At 45.4% G+C, this 13,155-nt stretch overlaps 1 protein-coding gene across 1 annotated transcript in view; it reads left to right on the top strand.

Moving 5' to 3' along the window:
- The window catches only part of ERN1 (endoplasmic reticulum to nucleus signaling 1), a 164,255-nt gene that overhangs the window by 68,643 nt on the left and 82,457 nt on the right, over nucleotides 1–13,155 (top strand). The gene's annotated exons all lie outside the window — the stretch shown is intronic.

The following is a 13,155-nucleotide window of genomic DNA, read 5'->3' as shown; positions in this document are numbered from 1 at the left end:
TGTTTTGTACATTTTGGGGATCTTGCCAGGTGTTTGTGACCTGGATTGGCCACTGTTGGAAACAGGATGCTGGGCTCGATGGACTTATGGCAATACTTATGTACTTAATTGTCTTTTCTGAATCGATCTTAAACATTGCATTCATACGTATGGGTTATTTCCTTGTCCGAATGGACTCTCACATTAAGATATACCCGAGACAAAGGGTGAAGTGATTAAGAGAGGCATGGTGGAGCCACATTGTCAATCTGTACGCACACCGCTCTGTTTTGGCAATCACATGGGAGGAGATTCCATATATATGGCGCCTAAAAAATCAGCGCTGAAGTCAGTGCAAATTAAGCATATTCTATAATCGTTGCCTAGATTTAGGCGTCAATTATAGAATAGGCTTAGTTGATATATCAGCGCCTAAATCTATGGGCATCCATTTACACCAAGAAAACATGGCGTAAATCCCAGTGCGTAGATTTAGGCACTCTGGGCCATATTCTGTAACTAGGTACCTAAATTTCAGAATGCCCATTTCCCTGCCTATAACCACGCCCCTTTTTGCCTGCACATATTAGAAGTTCGCCGTACATAATTACAAAATACACTGAGTGAGTTGTTCGCCTAGATTCTAATCGGTTCCAATTAGTGCTCATTTATTTCTTAAGCACTGATATCAGCGCTCATTAGTTTGTTAAGCCAATTAAGTTACGTGGGGTGTTAACAGAATCTTGCTCCAATTTCGGTGCCTAAATCTAAGCGCACTATATAGAATCCGGGGGATTGTGTCTTATTTCGTGGCGAAGCGAAACTGTTGCTGATCAGTCTGGTAGATTTTGGGACCGCAGAAAATATGGCAGTTGTATTTCTGGTATGTGAGTAAAATCCTAGATACGAATAGAGGTGTTTCCCACACGTCGTCTACTTAATAATATCGCAGTAGGAATCCTGTGGCCTTTTGTGGCTTCTAGTGCAAAATGGTGCAGTAGAGAAATAAGGTTTTGAGCACCTTTTTCTTTACTTTGATAACATGTTCACAGTACAAGTACCCTGTTTCCCCGAAAATAAGACGACATCTGAAAATAAGACCTAGTAGAGGTTTTGCTGAATTGCTAAATATAAGACCTCCCCCGAAAGTAAGACCTAGCAAAGTTTTTGTTTGGCCCCGATGGGACATAGACACAGAAACCTTAATTTTTTTCGCTGCAACCCAAAGACGAAATAACATTAAAGAAATGCAAGAAACAAGACTGAGGTGGAAAATCTATCGTCCAGCGGACTCCTACCATCCTCCTTCACGCTTTTGTGAAGATCAACTAAGTGAGCCCGGAAAGAAAAGAAACATCCCCCTTGCAGAAATAATAAAAGAAAAGAAAATGAGTAACCGAGCCCTTTCGGCGCTGCTCCATCGCCCAAGGGCTAAGTCAGACTAGAAGGATGGAAAGTGTTGCGAATGTACAGGAGGAGCGCATAAAGCACCACCAATGGGGAACGGAGCTACCGTAGAATTTTTTTTAACGTTTGTAATACGGTAGGGATGATCCTGCACCCTAAGCCCTCTCACAACCTCCCGAGACCCCCAGTCAGAGCAGCCCGGCCCCATATTCCATTACCTTCCCTAGTGCATACCCCTCCTCCATTCCCAGCCCGGCCAGGGCGTCTCTGCTCCGCTCAAGTCCTGCGGTCACTGTGGGCAGATAGGCAAGCCGCGGCCTACTCCTGCAGGATACTACTCCCGAGCCCGGCCCCACTACTACAGAGTACTAGGGTATCCTCTGAGCTACAAGAGACTACTCGTGCACCCACGGTAAGAATACTTCTTCATGAAAAAATAAGACATCCCCTGAAAATAAGACCTAGCGCATCTTTGGGAGCAAAAATTAATATAAGACACTGTCTTATTTTTGGGGAAACATGGTATCAAGCACTGTAGCCTTTGATGTTCTCCACTTCAGGAAGCAGGTAAAAGTTTGGCTGTTCAACCAGGCCTTTAATGGAAGAAGTAACTAACTAGTTAGTTTCACTCACACACACAAGTAGTGACTCAGGCTTCACATCAGGGGCATAGCCAGACTTTGGCGGGAGGGGGGTCCAGAGCCCGAGGTGAGGGGGCACATTTTAGCCTCCCCCTGCCGCTGCCGCCGACTCCCTACCCCCGCTATTGCCGACCCCCTCCCGCCACCAACCCTCCCCCGCTGCCACTGTCGCCTACCTTTGCTGGCGGGGGACCCCAATCCCCACCAGCCGAGGTTCTCTTCTTTCTGTGAAGGCTTCGTTCTGTTTCTGACGTCCTGCACGTTGTACGTGCAGGACATCAGACTCGCAGAAACAGAACAAAGCCTGGCTGATCTGCAAGGCTTTGTTCTGTTTCTGTGAGTCTGACATCAGAAACAGAACGAAGCCTTCGCGGGAAGAAGAGGACCTCGGCTGGTGGGGATTGGAGTCCCCGCCAACAAAGCTAGCCCACGGCGACGGTGGGGGAGGGTTGGCGGCGGGAGGGGGGGTCAAGAGGGTCGTCGGCAGGGGGGTCCAGGGCCTAATGTACGGGGGCCCAGGCCCCCATGGCCCCACGTAGCTACGCCACTGCTTCACATACTGCAGCAAGACGTGTTCATCCACTCCTACCCTAGCTGAGATAGTATTTAACCATCTCTCTGACCTCATGTGCAACTTTCTTTAAATCAGTCACCTTAATTTCTGACTCCTCTTACTCTCTTACCTATCTATATGTTCCCTCTTTGATTTACCCTTCACTGTCAATTAAAATGTTCTATTACGTATTGTGTTGACATTGTAAGTAGTAACTATTCCATACTTAGTATTGTTATTTGAATATTTTTACTGTTGTAATTGTCTATTGCTCATGTTTGATCTAGTCTTACTGTACACCAGGGGCGTAGCCAGACTTTGGCGGGAAGGAGGTCCAGAGCCTGAGGTGAGGGGGCACAATTTAGCCCCCCCTGGCACTGCCGCCCCCCCCCCGCCATTGCTGAACCCCCGCCACCAACTTTGACCCCCCACTGCCATTGCCAACCCCCCCCCCCCGCCACCAACTTTGACCGCCCCCTGCTGACAACCCTCTCGACCTCCCTCCCACTGCCAACCCGCCGTCACCTACCTTTGCCGGCGGGGGACCCCAACCCCCGCCAGCAGAGATCCTCTTCTTCTCAATCCCGCGCAAGGCTTCATTCTAGTCTGACGACATGTTTCTGTGAGTCTGACGTCCTGCACATACAACGTGCAGGACTTCAGACTAGAATGAAGCCTTGCACGGGATTGGGAACAAGAGGACCTTGGCTGGCGGGGGTTGGGGTCCCCCGCCAGCAAAGGTAGGCGACGGTGGGTTGGCGACGGGAGGGGGGATTGAGAGGGTCATCAGCAGGGGGTTCCAGGGGCAAATCTACGGGGGCCCAGGCCCCCATGGCCCCATACTGGCTACGCCACTGCTGTATACTGCCTTGAGTGAATTCCTTCAAAAAGGCGGTAAATAAATCCTAATAAATAAAAAAAAAAAAATACATTTTTCAAAATGGCCAAAGTACCATCCATCTGCCAAAAACATCCAAATCCCAATTTTCGAAAGGCAGAATTTGGACATTTTGTACTGCAGTTCATCTGAATAGCAAGGGGGCATGTTTTGAGTGGTAATAGAGCAGGTCCATGTTTAGGGCAGCTTTCAGCAAAAATGGAATGGGAAGAAACATCCAAGGCAAAATAGGAAGATGTTTTTTTTTATCTAGACCTTTTTCAATCACGTCCAGGGTACAACAAGGGTCCCCCCATTGCAGTGGCGTTCCTAGGGCAGCTGACACCTGGGGCGGATCGCAGATGCGCCCCCCCCCCCCCCCGGCGAAACGACACCCCCCGGGTGCATCTGTACCTGCTGGGGGGGGGGTGCCGTGCGCCTGTCTGCTTCGCTCGTTCCATGCTCCCTCTGCCCCGGAACAGGAAGTAACCTGTTCCGGGGCAGAGGGAGCATGGAACGAGCGGCGCCGACAGGCACGTGGCACCCCCCCTAGTGGCATGCACCCGGGGCGGACCGCACCCACTGCCCCCCCCTTAGGAACGCCACTGCCTCATTGAGCAGCTGACCACTGGAGGGTTGAAGGCATGACCCCTCCCATCCCCCTAAGAAGTGGATACCAAGCTCTGACAGCTTCAGGTATTATGGCCATTCCTAATAGAGCAGCAAGGAAGCGTAAGGAGTAGCCTGGTGGTCAGTGCAGTGGACTTTGAACAATGGGACACAGGTGTAACTCCTACCAACTCATTTCTGTACAAATATGTGAGCCTTCCTGGCACATAGAAATACCTGTGTACCTGAATTTCTAAGACACCTGCAAGCATGATGGCTATTGTTGTGATGTACCTTTAGGTATGGTAGGTTTTTATCTGTTCCTGGAGGGATCACAGCAATATCAAGGAATTAAGGAGGGATTTGTACCTGGGTCCCATTGTTTAAAGTCCACTACACTGACCGCTAGGTTGTCCCTCTGCTCTGCAGGGATGTCTGCATGGCCATTTTTGTACAAATGATGTCAGATGGACGTTCTTGTGTCTGTTGGCATTCGTATTTTGGATGTTTTTCAGCGCAAGAATGCTCTTCTCTTGTTTTTTTTCAAACAGGAAATTCCAGTGTTTTTTTTTCTTGTTTAAAAATGGCCATGAGAGGGTTTTGTTTTTTTTGATGTTATAAACAGGATGTCCCAATTCTGACTTGGAAGTTCTTTCAAAAATGCCACTCCACACGTTCCTGTACCGCTGAAGGCCCTGTTATCCACCCCTCTGATATCATTTCCTGTTGTATGTATGGGGTGGGACAACGGGGCCTTCAGCGGCACAGGAACATCTGGAGGGGCATTTTTGAAAGGACATCCAAGTTAGTGCGGGAGTCCTTAATGCCACCTCAATAGGTAGCATTAAGTGCACCCCCCGCATGGCCACACGGTAAGTGAAATCTTACTGCATGGACATGCCATTTCTTGGTCTTTTTACCCACTACGGTAAGGCCATCCGCAGTTTGGTAAAAGGACCCCATATTGTCTTCTCAAAGTTTAATTTTGCTGTAATGATTTTTGAGTTATGAAAGTATGTTTTCTATTCCTTTATTCAATAACTATAAATATATAATTTATTTATACTCAATGTTGACATTTTATATATATATATATAATCTGTTATTTTTGCATACATGCTGAATGTATACTCATATACAGTCTGCAATACAGCATATAGCTGAGATTACCCTACCCTCTGAAATGGGATGTGGTTGTCTGGTTTAAAAAGGTTCCTCGCCTATGACTTAATAGATACAGTGTAAACTCAGAAATTACATAAGGTTTGCATAATGGCTTGTGATTAATGGCATAGCAAAGCTGTGATAAGACACAATAATTTTATACTTTATTGCATGCTAAATTGGATACAGAAGGGAAGGGCACTTAGCCCTAGCATTTAGGGTGTAGAGTTGTGAAAACTCTTTCCGCCCAACGGTATGTGTGCCATAAGCTGTCACTGTGTTGTGTATTTTTGTTTTCCCATATGTTGCAGTGTAGTGTGACTTCAGATATTGCAGCCGTGTTGGCTGAATCGGCCACGCGAGCTCTTTCAAAGCCCAGGATAGCGGAATTATGGACAAGATGGTTTACAGCAAGCATTGAAAAAATTGGTGCAGATTCTAGAAGAAAAATCTAGAAACAGTTACCTCATGGCTGGCTGCGAAGTACTGATGGAAACTTTGTATCCAGAAAGGCACAACAAGAAGGTACGTCTCATTCATTGGAGACTCTGTAAGCGTTACAACATCAGTGTACCAGAATTGTGGAAAACAAAGAGAGTTGTTATCACCTGGGACATCCCCTTCCTGACTGATAAACGCTGGATGCCAGAAAACCAGATATAGTGATAAAACACCAGAATGGAATTGATTATAGAGGGTCCAAGCGATTACTCAGTGGAAAGAGGAAAGATCCTTGAGTACCAAGAAATGTAGACTGAGACCAAGAAAGTGTGGCAGAAAGATGCAGAAATATTCCCCATCACTTTGGTTGCCACAGACTTGATCAAAGAGAACTTCTAGGTGCACCTGGATAAGTTACATCTTACAAACTCCAGGAAGAAGCCGGAAGAAGCTTTCTTTGGCACAAAGCAAGTACTACGGCGAGTGTTAGCAGTAAATTTGAGAGACTAAGATCATACTGCATATACCCTGACTTAGGAGTGAAGTTCATTACAATCACGGTATGCGCAAAATTAACACAAACACAGCGAAGGTGACTAAAAACAAAAGCCAGATGATGTGAAATGATCAAATGTTTGTTATTATTTATTTATTTCATTTGTACCCCACACTTTCCCACTCATGGCAGGCTCAATGCGGCTTACATGGGGCAATGGAGGGTTAAGTGACTTGCCCAGAGTCACAAGGAGCTGCCTGTGCCTGAAGTGGGAATCGAACTCAGTTCCTCAGTTCCCCAGGACCAAAGTCCGCCACCCTAACCACTAGGCCACTCCTCCACTCCAAGACTCAACATGAGCCATGTTTCAGCCTAAAAGACCTGCATCAGAAGTCTAAAAGCAATACAAGGACATCTATATATATATATATAAAACTCACCCTCAACGTTCTATTGGCTGCTGACGTCACTGAAGCCAAGGTTCGTATGTTCGAAGCTCTGAAGCCTCGAAAATCACAGTCTCTGGGCCCCGCCCTCGCGTCAAACGTTATGACGTTGAGGGCGGAGGCGGAGCAATTCACCCACATCGACGACAGGTGGGGAGGGGGCCACAGGAAAGCCTTGCTAGCGCCCGTTTCATTGGCTCCAGAAACGGGCCTTTTTTTTACTAGTAATAACACAATAAACTGAATCAATTAAAAAAAAAAAAAAAAAAGAGACTCAACAATCCTTAATAACACCATCAAATGGAATGTAAAACAGACATATAACATAATAAGTAGACTATTCTCGTTAACGAAAATATCCCTGATCTGCACAGGAGCGGTTGTTGTAGAACAGGGATACTCAAGCCTTTCCTAGGGGTCCACAGGCAAGTTGGGTTTTTAGGATATCTCAATATACATGTCAGCGTTGAGTATAAAAGACTCTGTTAACTCTACGATTGCAAGTGCTCGTTCCAGAGATAGATATCATCTCTTCTTGACCCCTCTTCCCCAAGACAGTTAAAAAAAAAAACCTCAGTTCTTCAAGGAAGAGATGAGAGAATATTTTGAAGAATTCATTAGAAAACTTTTTGTACACATTCAGAAACCACCTCAGTTATCCGAGCCGGTTGAAGAAGGTATCATCCTCTGTAGGTGGACACGATTGATCTCCCTACGACAGTTCAGGATGACAGTCCTTCTTTACCTGTAGATATGTCGGGAGATTATTCCATGAGTATGGAACTCAACCATTCTTTGCTTTCAGGATTCAAGTAACTAGAAATTCTGCTAAAACTAAAAGAGGAGGAAAAAGGACTTCAGAAGCTCAAGTCACGTTTCGGTAGAACTTTGGACTAATGACCAAGCAAACTTCTTCACTAGCCCTAAAAAACCTCCTTAAATATTTATCTTCTTTCAAACTATTGATTCATTTCTTTTTTTCTTTTCATTTTTCGTAACCATTTTCATTTTTTCCGTGCTGTAATGGGTATCTTGAGTATGCGCACTGCTGTGCTGTACAGTGCGTCACCGTTTCACAAAAAGGCTTCATCAAGAGTGTCTTGGAAATACAGCAAGTAATTAGCCTTCTGAGATAATTGCTTTCAGGATTACAATTCTTGAAGCGATCTTAGGGTATTTACCAGAGTGGTGTCCATTTGTCTTCCTTCTGACCAGTCTTTCACTGAAAATACAATTCTCTGGAATTTGTTGCCAGAGGGTTTAGTAAAAGCGGTTGGCATAGCTGGGTTTTATGAAGGTTTGGACACATTCATGGAAGAAAAGTCTGCAAATTTTAATTAACAAGGTAGACTTGAGGAAAGGCCACTGTTTATCACTGTATTTCTATATTGCTCAATTACAGTTTTATAAAGTGAGGCTTGGCTGTTGCACAGCTGATGACATCACAGTTGAAGTTTACTTTTGGTTTAAAACAGTATGATGTCATTTTACAGAACGGCGAGCTCACAAAACCATTCCGTTCGGGAAAGGAACGCAAAGAAAAGGAAAGTTCTGTGCCCCAGACACTCCAGAGCTCTAATACACTGCTTGCAATTGTTAAAAACCTGTGGCTTGTGTGTGCTTAATTTATTGCACAAGTTCACTACTTGTTCCAGTAGCACCAAACTGGATCGTCAGGTTCTGCAGGAAGGTCTAGCTTTGCATTCAAACTTTAATCCTGAGCTGTTTGCCTTCACTGAAATGGCCAACACTGATTATGACCAGCAGAAAAAAGCCAGTGGGCTCAAGGATTAGGCAATGTTCAAAGAGCTCAGAAGTAATATACTATTGTTTGTTCAGCCAGCAACATTTAATTTGGTTTTTTTTATGCTACTGCTGTTGCCTTTTTATTTTTTTTTTAAAGATTTAATTACTTGCCTTAACTGGGAGAGAAAGGGAATAGCGTGGCGGGGGGGATATAGTTTTGAAGGGGAGAAGGGAGATATGAGGGAGGAAACTAGTGTGTAAAAGATGGGTGTTGTAGCTTTTCCTGGTTTGTGCATGGTTAGGACTGTCAGTGGTTCCCTTTGTTGCTTGACCCCCTGCTTGTCCTTTGCTGGACCAGACAAGTTGCTTAACCCTTTGTTGCCTCAGGTACAAACTTAGCTTGTAAGCAGTCTGGTGATGGAGAAATTCCCATTGTACCTGAAGGTAACTTGCCTTGAACTACTATTAAAAGGCATGAATTAAATGAAAACAAACAAAAGTACGATCCCGGCTAGGTGCTCCCTCTCCTAGTACTCCCATCACTGTTCCTTAAGTGTCAACCTCTCCTCAAGTCACTTCACTGGCTTCCAATCAGGTACCGCATACAGTTCAAACTTCTCCTACTAACCTACAAATGCACTCAATCTGCAGCCCCTCACTACCTCTCTACCCTTATCTCCCCGTACGCTCCTACCTGAAACCTCCGCTCACAGGACAAATCCCTCCTCTCTGCTCCCTTCTCCACCATCACCAACTCCAGGCTCCGCCCTTTCTGCCTTGCCTCTCCCTATGCTTGGAACAAACTCCCTGAGCCCATACGTAGAGCCCCCTCCCTGCCCATCTTCAAATCCTTGCTCAAAGCCCATCTCTTCAATGTCACCTTCGGCACCTAATCATTTTACGTCTATCCAGGAAATCTAGACTGCCCCAATTGACTGCACATGTTGTCCTTTAGATTGTAAGCTCCTTTGAGCAGGGACTGTCCTTCTTTGTTAAACTGTACAGCGCTGCGTAACCCTAGTAGCGCTTTAGAAATGTTAAGTAGTAGTAGTAGTAACCTGTGTCTAGGGCTGGCTTAAGGTGCTAGCTTCAGGGTGCCCAAGCTTAAGGGGCTCCAAAAGCCTGCCTCACAGTGGCGTAGCCAGACCCAGTATTTTGGATAGGTATAAAATATCGCATACCATGTAAATTGAGTTTATCTAGTCATTTACTGTGTTACTCTTTGGGGTTCTACATGGAATGTTCCATCTTAAATACAAAATAAATAGACTTTACACGATCTAGACAAGGCTGAACTCTTGTCACTTGACTGTTTATAACTTATGCTACAACTCATTTTATCACTTAGAAACCTCTATACAATGCCATAATGCATTCCTCTTTACCATGTATGTATACACCTAAATGTATTACCATTTGAAATTCTGTAACTGGAAATGGTGATCGCCATCACGGCATAATGTAAGCCACATTGAGCCTGCAAATAGGTGGGAAAATGTGGGATACAAATGCTACAAATAAATATATAATTGGGATTCCGGAATCTTGTAACTCTTTAGGATTCCAGAATCTTCAGAACTTTTAGTGCAAGAACAGTGCTGGGCAGACTTCTACGGTCTGTGCCCTGAGAAAGGCAAGGACAAATCAAACTCGGGTATACATATAAAGTATCACATACCATGTAAAATAAGTTTCTCTTGTTGGGCAGACTGGATGGACCATACAGGTCTTTATCTGCCATCATTTACTATGTTACTGTATGGTGTTCTACATGGAATGTTGCTACTAATTGGGATTCCAGAATCTTGTAACTCTTTAGGATTCCAGAATCTTCATAACTTTTAGTACAGGAACAGTGCTGGGCAGACTTCTACGGTCTGTGCCCTGAGAAAGGCAGGGCCAAATCAAACTTTGGTATAAAGTATCACATACCATGTAAAATGAGTTTATCTTGTTGGGCAGACTGGATGGACCGTACAGGTCTTTATCTGCCATCATTTGCTATGTTACTATGAACTCTTGGCAGCCATTTTGAAGCGGTGCTGGGAACAAGACAGGTCAGCAGCCACACCGGGCAGAAAAGAGAGGTTTCTTTCCTGCCCCGAAGAGGCCATTAGACCACCAGGGCATGATAAGGTATAGGAGGGGAGAGGTGGGAAAGCGCGGGGTACAAATGTAACAAAAAATAAAAAAAATAAAGGATAAGTGAATGGAGTCATGTGGGTAGAGGGAGGGAGGCTGGAAAATTGGGGAGGAGATATATAAATGGGGGGAGAGAGAGAGGGAATCTGGCTTTCTTGGTGGTGGGGGGCGTCAAAGTGATGGGGCAAGGCGGGGTGATATTTTGTGTCCTCTTCCCCCCCCCCTTCTTAGGGCAAATACGGTAACCCTACTAAGCCCCTTTATTCATCGACATTGCTTTATCTTCTTCAGAGCTTGCCACAGTTATACCATCACTAAGTCCTTCGTTCACCTTTTTCCCCCTTTATGATCCTCTGTTTTTCCAGGTAATTCTGCATAAAATTCAATGCGAAGAAATGCAGAGTGATGCACTTAGGGAATAGAAACCCTCGGGAGATGTATGTGTTAGGTGGGGAGAATCTGATAGGTACGGATGGGGAGAGGGATCTTGGGGTGATAGTATCTGAGGATCTGAAGGCGACGAAACAGTGTGACAAGGCGGTGGCCGTAGCTAGAAGGTTGTTAGGCTGTATAGAAAGAGGTGTGACCAGCAGAAGAAAGGAGGTGTTGATGCCCCTGTATAAGTCGTTGGTGAGGCCCCACCTAGAGTATAGTGTTCAGTTTTGGAGGCCGTACCTTGTAAAAAGAATTGAAGCGGTGCAAAGAAAAGCTACGAGAATGGTAAGGGATTTGCGTTACAGGATGTATGAGGAGAGACTTGATGACCTGAACATGTATACACTGGAGGAAAGGAAACACAGGGGTGATATGATACAGACGTTCAAATATTTGAAAAGTATTAATCCGCAAACGAACCTTTTGCGGAGGTGCGAAGGCAGTAGAACGAGAGGACGTGAAATGAGATTGAAGGGGGGCAGACTCAAGAAAAATGTCAGGAAGTATTTTTTCACGGAGAGAGTAGTGGATGCTTGGAATGTCCTCCCACGGGAGGTGGTGGAAATGAAAACAGTAACAGAATTCAAACACGCGTGGGATAAACATAAAGGAATCCTATTCAGAAGGAATGGATCCTAGGGAGCTTAGACTAGATTGGGTGGCAGAGCCAGCCGGTGGTGGGAGGCGAGGATAGTGCTGGGCAGACTTATACGGTCTGTGCCAGAGCCAGTGGTGGGAGGTGGGGATAGTGCTGGACAGACTTATACGGTCTGTGCCCTGAAGAGGACAGGTACAAATCAAAGTAGGGTATACACAAAAAGTAGCACATATGAGTTTGTCTTGTTGGGCAGACTGGATGGACCATGCAGGTCTTTTCTGCCGTCATTTACTATGTTACTATATATCATAGCTTTTCATAAATGCTTCAGAACCTTGGACGATTTAGTCTCCACAGAACCCCCCCCCCCCCCCCCCCCCCCCAGTCCTTACTACTTTAACTGCTCACCTGCTCTGTTTCTCCCAGACTTTTAGATCTGGAGGATTAGAATAGTGGGCTAAGAACCAGGAAATCCAAATTTGCACAACAACCACAACACTTTTTCTTCCTAGAATTTTGTAAGCTATAAAGCAAAGCAAAAAAAAAAAACCCAAAACAAAACTGAAGTCACCTGTAAACATACATGATGATTGCTTACTCACGCTATAGACCTAGATATATAGATTATATGACGGTCTCTGGGAAAAGGTGGCTAAAGTATCAGATCCAAAATGTTGAGAGTGACTTTTTTTTTCTTTTTTTTTTCCTTGTAATAGGTCCATAAGTAGCCTGCAAAACTTACATGTTTGAACTTCTGTAGCTTTAATTTTTTTCACATAAGAGGATGCTGTTTGGTCTGTTATGTGTGCAATTCTGGACTCAAAGAAGATATGGTGGAATTAGAAAAGGTACAGAGAAGGGTGATGAAAATGATAAAGGGAATGGGACGACTTCCCTATGAGGAAAGGATAAAGCGGCTAGGGCTCTTCAGCTTGGAGAAGAGACGGCTGATGAATGGATTGGGACAGGTAGACATGAATCACTTGTTTACTCGTTCCATACTAGGACTAGGGAGCACACAAGCTACAAAGTAGTAAATTTAAAACGAATAGGAGGAAATATTTCTTCACTCAACTTGTAATTAAACTCTGGAATTCATTGCCAGATAATGTGGTAAAAGCAGTTAACTTAGCAGGGTTTAAAAAAGGTTTGGATATCTTCCGAAAAGAAAAGTCCATAAGCCAGTGGTGTTCCTTGCCTCGACGACACCCGGGGCGGATCGCCGATACCCCACCCCGCGAAATGACACCTCTCCCCCCTGGCGAGATGACACCCCCCCAGGTTGCACACCGCTTGGAGGGGGGGGGGGTGCCGTGGCGTGTGCCTGTCGACTCCGAGTTCGCTATGCTAAATTCTCTCGTTCGCTGCAGCTCCCTCCCTCTGCCCCGGAACAGGAAGTAACCTGTTCCTGGGTAGAGGGAGGGAGCTGCATTGAACGAAAGAATTTAGCTTGGCGAACTTGAAGCTGACAGGCGCGCGCCGCAGCACCCCCCAGCGGCGTGCACCCGGGGCGGACCGCCCCCACTGCCCCCCCCCCTTGGTACGCCACTGCCATAAGCCATTATTAAGATGAACTTGGGAAAATCCACTGCTTATTTCTGGGATTAAGCAGTATAAAATG

Source organism: Microcaecilia unicolor, chromosome 6 (assembly GCF_901765095.1).
Source record: "Microcaecilia unicolor chromosome 6, aMicUni1.1, whole genome shotgun sequence".
Classification (NCBI taxonomy): Eukaryota; Metazoa; Chordata; class Amphibia; order Gymnophiona; family Siphonopidae; genus Microcaecilia; species Microcaecilia unicolor.
This window is presented reverse-complemented; position numbering and strand designations above follow the sequence as displayed.